At 50.8% G+C, this 11,588-nt stretch overlaps 1 non-coding gene across 1 annotated transcript; it reads left to right on the top strand.

Annotated features, from left to right (window-relative positions):
- Positions 1–10,777: 10,777 nt before the first annotated feature.
- Positions 10,778–10,851, top strand: TRNAI-UAU (transfer RNA isoleucine (anticodon UAU)). The gene has a single exon. It is a non-coding gene; the product is annotated as a tRNA-Ile (tRNA).
- Positions 10,852–11,588: the final 737 nt, after the last annotated feature.

The following is an 11,588-nucleotide window of genomic DNA, read 5'->3' as shown; positions in this document are numbered from 1 at the left end:
TAAAACAAAAAACAGGACTATGTAGCACTTTAAAGACTAACAAGATGGAAAGCTGTGATGGCACGTTGGGGGTTCCCCGTCTCCTGCACCCCGAAATGGCACAAACAGACTGTACCAGCCAGTGGAATTGAGGGTGGTTTATTGCTCCTCCAGCACAGCGCAGCACAGATGTAATCTGGTTACAGGAACTGGGCTAGGAGGCCTCAGGCCCCCTTGAGATGGGGGAGACTGGGCCCCTAAACTCCAGCTCCTCTCCCTAGGCTGTCTCATCCATCCTCACAGACAGCCACCAACCAACTAACCCACTTCCAGCCCTGCCCCCCAGCCACCTTCCTTTGTTCCTCTCCATGGGGGGTGTCTGGCCACTGGTTCAACCAGTTTGGCCTTACCTCTGCCTAGTGAGGTTTTCCCTGCTGGGTCTTGCTCCAGACAGCAGGGGTCACCACAGCCCAGCAAGTACCCCCACTACGTCACAAAAGCTCATCACCTAATAAACCATCTTATTAGTCTTTAAAGTGCTACATAGTCCTGTTTTTTGTTTTAATTGTACTTAAGTATTGAAAAGTAAAAATGAGTTGTCCTATGGAACGCTGTGCTTAACCACCCAAGTTCTTGCAGGTCACCATTATTTCTCTCTCTCTCACATACACATGATATATATACACTTACAATATAACTCTCTATATTATATACACACACATACTATACATTTTTCAATGATGGAGTTTAACGATAGTCACTGCCTTCATTTATAAAGATGAAGAGTGACCAAATTAAATACAAGTCAGAGTACAGAAATGTATTTATTTTGTCCACATTCACAGTGTGCATTTTTAGCATTTTTCCGTTGTAACAATTAATTTCTAAAGTGTTTGTTCAAGGGTAGGAGCATTTTTTCAAAATTATCAATCCTTGCTGTTCTATGAAAAAAATGAGTCCATCACATGGAAGAATCTCTCGCAGGCAGCTAATGGAGACAGAGGTCTGTTGGCCCTGATGCACAGCTCCCTAATTCTAGGAAAAGACTGAAGCAGATCTCTGGTCTCTCCTGAAGAGGCCGAATACCCATCAAGCTCCTTTGCAGTTTTATTGGTCTAAAATGACATAATCTCTTACCTTTTCTAATCCCAGTTTCGTGCTTGTTCCAAGTGGTCCTAACATTTGGCATCAAGATGTCAGTTGCTATTTGCTCCAGGTCTTCAATTATTTCACCAAAACACTTCTGACTGCCATACTGGAGTCCATCTACCAGTGACCTCGAGGGCATCTTGTTCCTTTGCAGATTTGAAAACATCTAGTATAATTTAAACTTAAAAAAACATGTGGTTTGTTAACATTCTACACACTAACAAAACATATAGATGGTATTGTGAGATTTCGTGGGCACAGCTCACTTCTTCAGATGACCGGAGTTTTGAGTTTTGGATGTGCAGATGTTTTCAGGGAACTATCCACAATGATTCTAAGATCTTTCTGGGGTGGTAACAGATATTTTAGACCCCATCATTTCCTTGAGCATATCTGGGATTATACTTTTCCATGTGCAATACTTTGCACTTATCAACAATGGATTACTTCTGCCATTGTGTTGGCCAATTACCTACTTTTGTAAGATCCTTTTGTGACTCTTTCCATTGAGCTTTTCAATTTCATATTTTGATTAATTTTCTATTATCTGCAACAGTTGCCATCCCACTGTTAACCACCTTTTCAAGATCATTGAAAAGTTTAACTTTACTGGCCCAACAGCAAATTCCTGCATCATAACCCTAATTGCTATTCCTCCCTCTGCCCATCCCCAGCTTTTTTTTTTATAACCAACTCATTGCTAACTAAGCCCTTTCAGATAGCATAGTATAAAAATTTAGTTTTTTTCTAAAATACTACTTTAGTAAAAGTCACACTATCACAAAAATAATTTAGTTGAGTCTGTCATACCTCGGTGTTCTCGTACCTCGGTACCTTCGGTGGTCTGGACTGTCAGTGTCAGCGTCGTCTGGTCAGGGTCGTCCTGGCGCGCTCCTAGCAGGACCTCTACTCCGTTGATAAACTTTCGGCTGCGTGCGTAATAATCAGTACTCCCTTTATCTAGAGTGTTAGACCCCGTGCACTTGGGTCAACACGAGATCTCTGAAAGGCCCCGGAAACGACAGATGCAGGCAAGGTTTGAAATCAATCAAGCAGGTTTATTGTCAAATGCAAAGCTCTACCCGTTGGTTACAGAGATCAATACAATGTGACACCACTGGGCACTATGGCCCGCGTTGACAAGGTAACAACACCGGGCAGGCCTATTGCCATATATCAGATATTAACAGCACTTAGTGAAAGTTAAGTTACTGTGCATTCTGTAAGTTTAGGCAATGACACCTGCCGTTCAGGCACCTAGTGCGGGGCCCCCCCCCAAGGTCGGCCGGAGACACCCTCTGCGGTGTCCTTTTATAGACAGGTACAAACAACTTACATCATTTCTTTACGTACCAGGTTACCACCCTCTGTTGCCTAGTTGCCACCCTTTACCTTATGGAAGGGGGGCTTACTTACTATCCTTCATGCTGTCAATTCTGACCTGGTCCTGAACCTAGGTCAGTATGTGCATTAGTTTTTAGGGAGTTTCTGTACCAAGACATTTCTTATTAAGATGTTCCATTACTCCCCTTTGGCTTACAGTCTGAACCCAGTGCCTCCCTGTGTCCTTCCATGCTCGACCTAACTTACACAATCACACAGTTATCAATAGGGCTTCTTTCTTGGCTCCTGTGTTACTGAACCAAAGTCTTGCTCACTAGATTGCAGGCCTGTTGCTGTTTCCATGTTGCAGGCCTTAGGCCTGCTGACTCCATGTTACTGACCCTCAACTTACTACAGAGTCAAGTTCAAATTTCTAGCAAGAGAACTTGAGAATTCTAGAAGTATTTATCTGTACCTAGCAATTCTTTCTGTGATTAGCATATAGAACATGCTATCCTTTATTTTTATTGTTCTAGTACTACGTTCTGGAGGCCATAATATCCAGCCCGGAAGCCTAATAAAATAGCATCCCACTGCCCTCCACTGCTTGAACCAAGTGGATCATCAGACGGTTGTGGTGGATGCCAGACACAGCTAAACCACCTTGACAGCTCCCCTATCCTCATGCTCATCACTCTATTCATATACCGAATGGAGAACAGAAATCCCTACAGCAGAGCCACAAGGAACTCTTTGACACAAAAAGCACGGAAGCATTGCCTAATGGCAAATTCCTTCTCCTGATGCTAATGGCCTGCCGACACCCATGTCTTTAAGTATCAGGGCGATTCTAGGAAAAAGTCCTATAGCTATGGTTTTCAAAAATATCGAACATGGCTAATTGAATTATAAAGTCCTTCTAAGGCAGGGATGGAGAAACAGTTGCCTATGATTGTATGCCTGTGATGCTTTGGACTTCCTCCTTTCCCCTGTACCAAGGCAACTTGGCACTGGTTCTCTAGCCACATGGTGGAGTGGCTTCAAGGTTTCTTGCCCCCTCTTCTACACATCGCTGGAGTACCAGCCCATTTTGCCCTGCTGCTTCAGGACTCTGCCTTGGAGCTGTACCTCCTGCTTGCTGTGCAAGGTGTGGGAGGTACAAGAGGGGGATGTTGATGTCAGGGTGTTCCTTCTCACGACACTCCAGTACCCTATCACCACACAGGCTGTGTCTACATTGGCACCCCTTTCCGGAAAAGGGAAGCTAATGAGACCAGTTGGAATTGCAAATGCCGCGAGGGATTTAAATATCCCCCGTGGCATTTGCATGAACATGGCTGCCACTTTTTTCCTGCTCGGGGTTTTGCCGGAGAAAGTCGCCAGTCTAGACGGGATCTTGCGGAAAATAAACCCTTTTCCGGAAGATCCCTTATTCCTACTTTCAAGGAATAAGGGATCTTCTGGAAAAGGGTTTATTGTCCGCAAGATCCCGTCTAGACTGGCGCTTTTCTCCGGCAAAACCTCGAGCCGGAAAAAAGCGGCAGCCATGTTCATGCAAATGCCGCGGGGGATATTTAAATCCCCCACAAAATTTGCAATTCCGACTGGTCTCATTAGCATCCCTTTTCCGGAAAGGGGTGCCAATGTAGACACAGACAGAGAGAAGGGGCTGGGGGGAGTTTAGGAATGACAATCTCTGGCACTCTATGGTAATTGCTACTCCTGGAAGTGTCTGGCATGTCCATGCAGCCCCAGAGAAAGTCACTGCTGGGGGTCTCCATATGTTGTCCTTGCCTGCAGACACCACTCCTGCAGCTCCCATTGATCAGTAATGGGGAACCGTGGCCAATAGAAGCTGTGGGCTCATGCTTGTAGAGAAGGGGCACCAAATGGCATCATGCATGGAGCCATTGCTGTACATGCCAGTGGCTTGCAGGAATGGTGCAGGGCCTGGGCTGAAGTAAGCCTGCCTTAACCTCAATAGTGAAGCACCATAAGTTGTCACAGTTAAACAGAGCCCAGCCGAGCCAGATCCTGCTTCCTGAACCCCTGCCTCAGCCCTGAACCACCTCCTACACCCAACCTCTTGCCACAGGGGGTGCCTCTCCCCCTGCACCCTTACTCAGTGCCAGAACGTAGAACCTGAAACCCCTCCTGGACCCCATTGTCCCACCCTGGGTTAAGATCAGAGCCCTTCCTACACTCCATACCTGTAGGAACAAGCACAGGGCCTTATCCCCAAACCCCTACTCCAGCCTGGTGCAAGTCATTGAGGTTGAGGAAATAAGAGAACATCTTACATTGGAAAAGTGATTTTGCAATTAAAAAGGTTAGAAAGCCATGTTATAAGGAATGTGAGGAGGGAGAATACCAACATTTAAAAATGGATGTAAAGAGGGCAGAAGAAACTGCTCCTGTAAGAAAATACTGGAAGTATCACTTTCCTACAGGGACCAGTGAGAAAGTCCTAGTGGAGGTAGGACATTCCTATGGGGAATGGTTACTTAGTCTGCAGTATAAGAAACTGCTATCATCTCAAATCCTAAGACCTAGCAACTTTCCATTCACTGCTGGAGTGAGAAAGTCCTAGTGGAGGTAGGACATTCCTATGGGGAAGTTACTTTGTCTGCAGTATAAGAAGCTGCTATCCTCGCAAACCCTAAGGCTACATCTATACTGTACATTGTTGTGCAAGAAGATATGCAAATAGGTGCATACCTAATTTGCATTCCTAGTGAGCTGCCATTTTGCAGAAGGGGGTTTTGCACAAGAAGGAGTTGTTTACACTACTCCATGCACAAAAAACCCTTCTTGCGCAGGAGCTGTTCTGCCTGAAAATAAGTGCAAAACCCCTTTCCACAAAAATGATGGCTCATTAGGTATACTAATGAGCTGCAATGATATTCATCGCCATGCCTCATTTGCATATCTTCTTGCGCAACAGTGTGCAGTGTAGAAGTAGCCTAAGGCTGATTCAGGTCTAGCAAATTCCTGGAGTTCAGACCAGCAATGACATTTACTTTTTTGGAGGACTTTTACAAAGCCTTTTACACTTTCATTAAAAGCATTTATAAGTGCACTTGTGTTATTTGTTTAGAGCTGTGTTTCTCAACCAGTGGTACGTCTGAAGAGTACTTTAGCACAACTGAAATTGGGAAAAAACAATTTATGTTTTAAATTGTACAGCATTTTATTATTTTTGTACTTTTTACATGAAAAAAATGTCATCTCCTGCCTGGCTATGATTAAGTTGTTCAACAAATGCGTTGCAATGGTAGAAAAAAATTGTGTGTCTGAAAACTGTAGGTACTGGGGGTACTTCTAATTTTTTTAAAGAAGGTATTTATACTTTTTTTTTTAAAGGCGTACTTTATTAAAAAAAAAAAAAGGTTGAGAAACACTGGTTTAGAGTAATCCTTTGTAAACAACTGTTGGTGGACTCCTACACTGTTTTTAGATCAGTACAGGCAGTCCCCGGGTTACGTACAAGATAGGGACTGTAGGTTTGTTCTTAAGTTGAATCTGTATGTAAGTCGGAACTGGCGTCCAGATTCAGCCACTGCTGAAACTGACCGCCAGTTCTGACTTACATACAGAATCAACTTAAGAACCCCAAGCGTCCCCAAGTCAGCTGCTGCTGAAACTGATCAGCAGCTGATTCCAGGAAGCCCGGGGCAGAGCAACTCTGCCTCGGGATTCCTGTAGTCAGCGCTGGTCAGTTTCAGCAGCGGCTAAATCAGGACGCCTGGGGCAGAGCAGCTGGGGTGCTGCTGGGTTGCTCCAGTAGCGCCGCTCCTCGGCACTACTGGACCAACCCAGCAGCACCCCATCTGCTCTGCCCCAGGCGTCCTGATTCAGCCGCTGCTGAAACTGACCAGCAGCGGCTGAATCAGGACCAGAGCAGCTGGGGTGCTGCTGGGTTGGACCAGTAGCGCCCAGAGCGGCGCTGCGGGACCAACCGGCAGCACCCCAGCTGCTCTGCCACAGGCGTCCGGAGAAAAGCCTAGTCTGCTGGGGGGAGGGCGTACTAGCTGTGCCCCCGCCACCCTATCAGACCAGGAAGACACGGGCGGCAGACCGAGACGCACCGCGGTCCCGCTGCCTAGGTCCTCCGTGGCTTTGCTCCCCGTCTCCCTGGTCTGCTGGTCTCCAGCAGACCAGGGAGACGGGGAGCAAAGCCTCAGAGGACGCCGGCAGCGGGACAGCCACGGGCTGCCTCGCTGCCTGGGCTGCCTCGCTGCCCGAGCCCCCCCTCGACTTTGCAAAGCCTCGGGGAAGCCGGCAGCGGAGCAGTCCAGGCGCGCCTGGGCTGCCTCGCTGCCCGAGCCCCCCCGCAGCTTTGCAAAGCCGCGGGGGGGGGGGCTCGGGCAGCGAGGCAGCCCAGGCGCGCCTGGACTGCTCCGCTGCCGGCTTCCCCGTGGCTTTGCAAAGCTGCGGGGGGGCTCGGGCAGCGAGGCAGCCCAGGCGCACCTGGACTGCTCCGCTGCCGGCTTCCCTGCGGCTTTGCAAAGCTGCGGGGGGGCTCGGGCAGCGAGGCAGCCCAGGCGCACCTGGACTGCTCCGCTGCCGGCTTCCCCGCGGCTTTGCAAAGCCGTGGGGGGGGGGGGGAGGGCAGCCCAGGCGCCCCTGGGCTGCCCGAGCCCCTCCGCGGCTTTGCTCTGCGTCTTCCTGGTCTGCAGACCAGGGAGACGCAGAGAAAGCCCCAGAGTACACGGGCGGCAGGACCGCAAGGTCCTGCCGTCCGTGTACTCTGGGGCAGCCCCGTTCATAACTGCGGATCCGACATAAGTCGGATCCGCGTAAGTCGGGGACTGCCTGTATTTCCAAAATGGTGTGGCATGGAAGACTGGGGTTCAGCAAAGATGAAAGTGATACTTCAAGTAGGAGTTTCTTTCAGTAGCAATTTCTTATTTCTGGAAATCAGAAACTGCCTCCAGGAGCACAATCCTATAGGGAGCTGTTTTTGACACAGAAATGTTGGGAACTGCTGCATGTAGGATTGTGCTGCCCTAGCAGCCATTTCCTACAGTAGCGCTTCTTTATGATCGTATCAATAAGAAAGTGCTACCTGTAGCACATTCCTATAAAGTAGAAGCTTTTGTCATTACACTGCCTTTTCCTGCTGCCTCCCTTGTGTGACTTGTCCAATGAGGATGAGAGGCAGGAATGGGGCAGAGGAGGAATGCCAAGCTGAGGGAGGCAGGGAAGAAGCTCAGCACCTCAGTGGGGTGAGCAGAGCCCCCCCCCCTTTGTTCTGCCAAAGCCTGTGGGGTAGAAAGGGATTCTGGGTGGAAGGAAAACAAGCAAAGCTGGATTCAAGTGTACATGTGCTAGGGGTCCATTGTGGCCCAGCTAAGTGAGGGGTGCTGGGTTTGATGAAACATCCAACTGTAGGCCTCACAGTGTAAGGGTTGGTACTCAGGGCTCTGAAACCTGCAAGGTGTGTTTAAATCTCAGTGGGATCTGCTGGGACATGGCTGGTTGCTGCAAAACCCTCCCACCTCATATGCTTTGGCTTCCTTGTGCCCCCCTGCTGGATGTCTGACACCCCCTAGAGCTCAATCTCTGGTTCAGCGGGTGGCTGGGATGTTTCTTTCTGCTTCCCCTGATGCCCTCATGTCTTGTCCCAGAAGCTGCCAGGCTATGCTTCTTGCCTCCCTGGGGGACACAGGTAAGATCATCAGGCCAGGCTGAACAGCAGGAGCCCTATCCTAGGAGGGAGGAGACGACCACTGTGTGTGATGGTGTCACCCAGACAGGCAGCCTCAGGCTAGGAGGACAGAGCTGACCGACATCTCTAGCGCTCCTGAGGCCGAGGGGATCCCAGCACAGATACAAGAGCAGCAGCCTTGGCCAATGGTCCCAGGTTTGCAGGGGCTGTCCCTGGCTCCCCGCTCAGACTGGCCAGGGGGGCACATTGGTGCTAATAACATGCTCAAATGGTGCCATGTTCCAGCCAGGCCAACAGGGAGTGTTTCTTGTGGAGTCACCTGATGCCCACAGGTGTGGCCCTTGCACCCATCCCCCTGCTTTTCCCCTGACCCCTGTGGAGCTGATAAGAAAGAGGCCCAGGCCCAGGCCTAGGCCCAGGCTAGAGCCAGGGGAAAGCAGGAGGAGACCCAGGCTGTAGCTCAGCTCCCCTTTCCTCCCCTGGGCACCTTGAGCAGGGGTGGCTGGTGCTGACCGCTCCAAGGGAAGCCTCAAAAGCCACAGAGCAACCAAGGCAGAGCAAGAGGGGGGCAGGGCCAGGCCTACATGTGGCTGCAGAGCGACAGAGACCCCCCCCTCCCACCCACAGGGCTGCTCCCCACCCTCTGGCTGCCAAACGCTGAGCCAAGGCCCCACCGACCAGCATGTGGGTGGCTGCTGATGCACTGCCTCCTGCCCTCAGTGCAGGGAGAGTCCTGGACCGTGCCAGTTCCAACTGCTGAGGCAGTGCGCACTGCCATGGGGAGCAGAGGAGCAAAGCATGCACTGCATGAGTGTTTGGGGCTGGTGTGATCCAGGACCCCGTCTCCCCCTCCGCCCATGCGGGAGTTCTTCAGGGGAATGAAGTTGGCAGCACATGTCTTGTTACTTCACTCCTCACGACAGTGCGCCCTGCCCAAGCAGCTGGAGCCAATGCTCTGGGGACTTTATTCCCCCACTATCTTCCGAGGAGGAGGGAAGGGGAGTCCCAGACCGCACCAGCCCCAAACACTCATGCAGTGCATGCTTTGCTCCTCTGCTTCCCATAGCAGAGCGTGCCATAGGAGCAGCTGGAGCCAGCATGGTCCCTGATCCCCATTCCCTTCCCTGCGCGCAGGAAGGCAGCAGAGGAACAAAGTCCTCAGTGCGCAATGGACTGGCATTTTAGGTACTGCGCCGACTGTTGAGGGGAGGGGAGGCAGAGCTACCCGCATACTTCCGGGACGTGGCACGCAGCTGCAGAACTCCCCCACACGCACACCCCACAAGAAGCCCACACTACCTCCATTGTCCCTGGAGGTAATATCAGCATGGCATTCATCTTGGGGCCAGCGCCAGTGAGTACAGGGGAGCCAGGGGCCATGGGGGAGCACAGGAGCAGCTTCGTGCGCTGTGCTTTTGGGGGGAAAGAGCCATATGCAGCTCATGAGCCATGGGTTGTCCACCCCTGCCCTACTCCTGTCCTGCTTCTTCACCCCAGTTCCCTCCCAGATCCTTGGGGGCAAGAACAGAAAGCAAACAGAACATCAGAACAGCCAGACTGGGCCATGCCATTTAGCCCAGGATTCTGTCTCTTGAAAGCAGCCAATTCCATGGCCCCAGAGGGTATCATCAGAACAGACAATTCTCAAGTGTAGCTACCAGCACCTTTTACATATGGGAAGGGCTTGAGGAGATTATTTCTTATTGGTTTGCACTTCACAAACCCTGCACTTTAGCCATGGAGCTGGGGGCCACAGAGAAGCACACACAGACCTGGTCCTTCTGTCTCCCTTTTCAGGCCTTGGGGAGGGCTTTGTGTCAGGCTTATGGCTGAGTGGTTAAGTTGTTGTACCAGAAATCTGTTGGATTTCCCTGTACAGGCTCAAACCCTGCTCGCAGCCAGGCCTGTGTTTTGGCCACAGCAGGTGGGTACTTGGCTCTGTGGCCCAGGCTGCAGGAGTTTGAGGTTCCCCCTTGTTTGTTGATTGCCAAGGGACCTGCCAGGCCCAGGGGAGGTGAGTGATGAGGCACCAAGTGGTGTTGGGCTGAATGTGGCTGCTCTTCACACACTCTGGTCAGTCTCTGGGGGAAGCTGCCTGGGCCTGGCCATGCGAATGTTTGGAAAGGAGACTGGCTGCTGCTTCTGACAGGTGCCATGTGGAGAAACATGAGAAATCTGGAGACAAGGCAAAGGAGACGTAATTGCAGCCACGATGCAGAGCACTGAGCGCTGTCCCCCACACAGAGCAGGAGGACTTTCCCAAAGGCTTTTTCCTCTCACAGGGTCCTGTCTACATCCAGAGTGCATGAGAACAGGGTCCCTGCAGGCCCCGGAGAGCTCTGTTTGGCATTTTTCTGTCTCTGGTCAGTTAGCACCTGCAGGAGGAGTTCAAAGGCTGCACTGAGAGGCCTTCCCAGGACAGGAACCATGGAGCCAAGAGTCTTTCTGGGTAGGAACTGAGAGAGGGTTTCATAGCTCCTGGGAGGAGGTTGACACAGTAGAACAGGCTCTTGACTTTGGCTACCTCCTGCCCTTGCTTCTCTCTTGTTAATTTTGTGCCCTCAGGAAGGGACCAAACCAAAGTTGAGCTGGGCCCCCATATGGTGATGCCAACCCAAACCCTGAGACCAGATAATCAAAAAGAGTGTCAAGGAGGGCACCATGGGTCAGCTGGCTAAAGCACCTGCCTTATAAGCAGGAGAGCTTGGGTTCAACTCCCAGTGGTGCCTTATTGCAGCCTTTTCTTACATTTTCCTATATCCTTCTGGGACACAGAAGAGGCCTTCCCTGGCCACCCATGGAACTGCTGGTTCAGGAAAAGGCTGATGGGAGAAGAGGGAGGCTCCTAAGAGATGAAGCTGCTGAAGGGAGGCAAGGAGAGTAGAGTATCAGCTACTAGCTGAGAACCTCACAGTCTGAGTGGTGTGATGGTCCCATGGTGTCAGGCTGTCACGTTACTGGATTTTGAGGGGAGCAGCCAGATCACTGATGCACCCATAAGTGGGGGTGTTGGCCCAAAAAATGGTATAAAAGGGGGCCATGTGGGGTGTTGAATAGAAGCTCACTGTCTGCTAATCCTATGTACGCTAGTCATGTGATTGTATGTCTGTGTGTGTAGTTAGGAGCCTGTAATCTGTGTAGATACTGAATATTTCTCTGCATGTGGTTGAGCACTGGGCAGAGCCCGGCCTATGGACATGCTAATCAGCGAGGCCCTGTGGGACAATAGCATTCAATGGGCCAAGGACACACCTAAAGAATGAGTGGTGACTCATACCTAAGGGCTACCAGCAGGGGACACAGGAAGAAGCCGTGGGCCAGGTGACCTGCTGTAGCCAAGAAGAGACCAGGAAGGAGGGATAAATAGGCCATGCAGTGGACTCCATCTTGGTCTTCAGCTCAGCACTTCATCCCAGAGGCAGCAATGCAGGGATTGAAGAGCCAGAAAGACCTGTGGACCCATCCT

Source organism: Pelodiscus sinensis, chromosome 31 (genome assembly GCF_049634645.1).
Source record: "Pelodiscus sinensis isolate JC-2024 chromosome 31, ASM4963464v1, whole genome shotgun sequence".
Classification (NCBI taxonomy): Eukaryota; Metazoa; Chordata; order Testudines; family Trionychidae; genus Pelodiscus; species Pelodiscus sinensis.
This window is presented reverse-complemented; position numbering and strand designations above follow the sequence as displayed.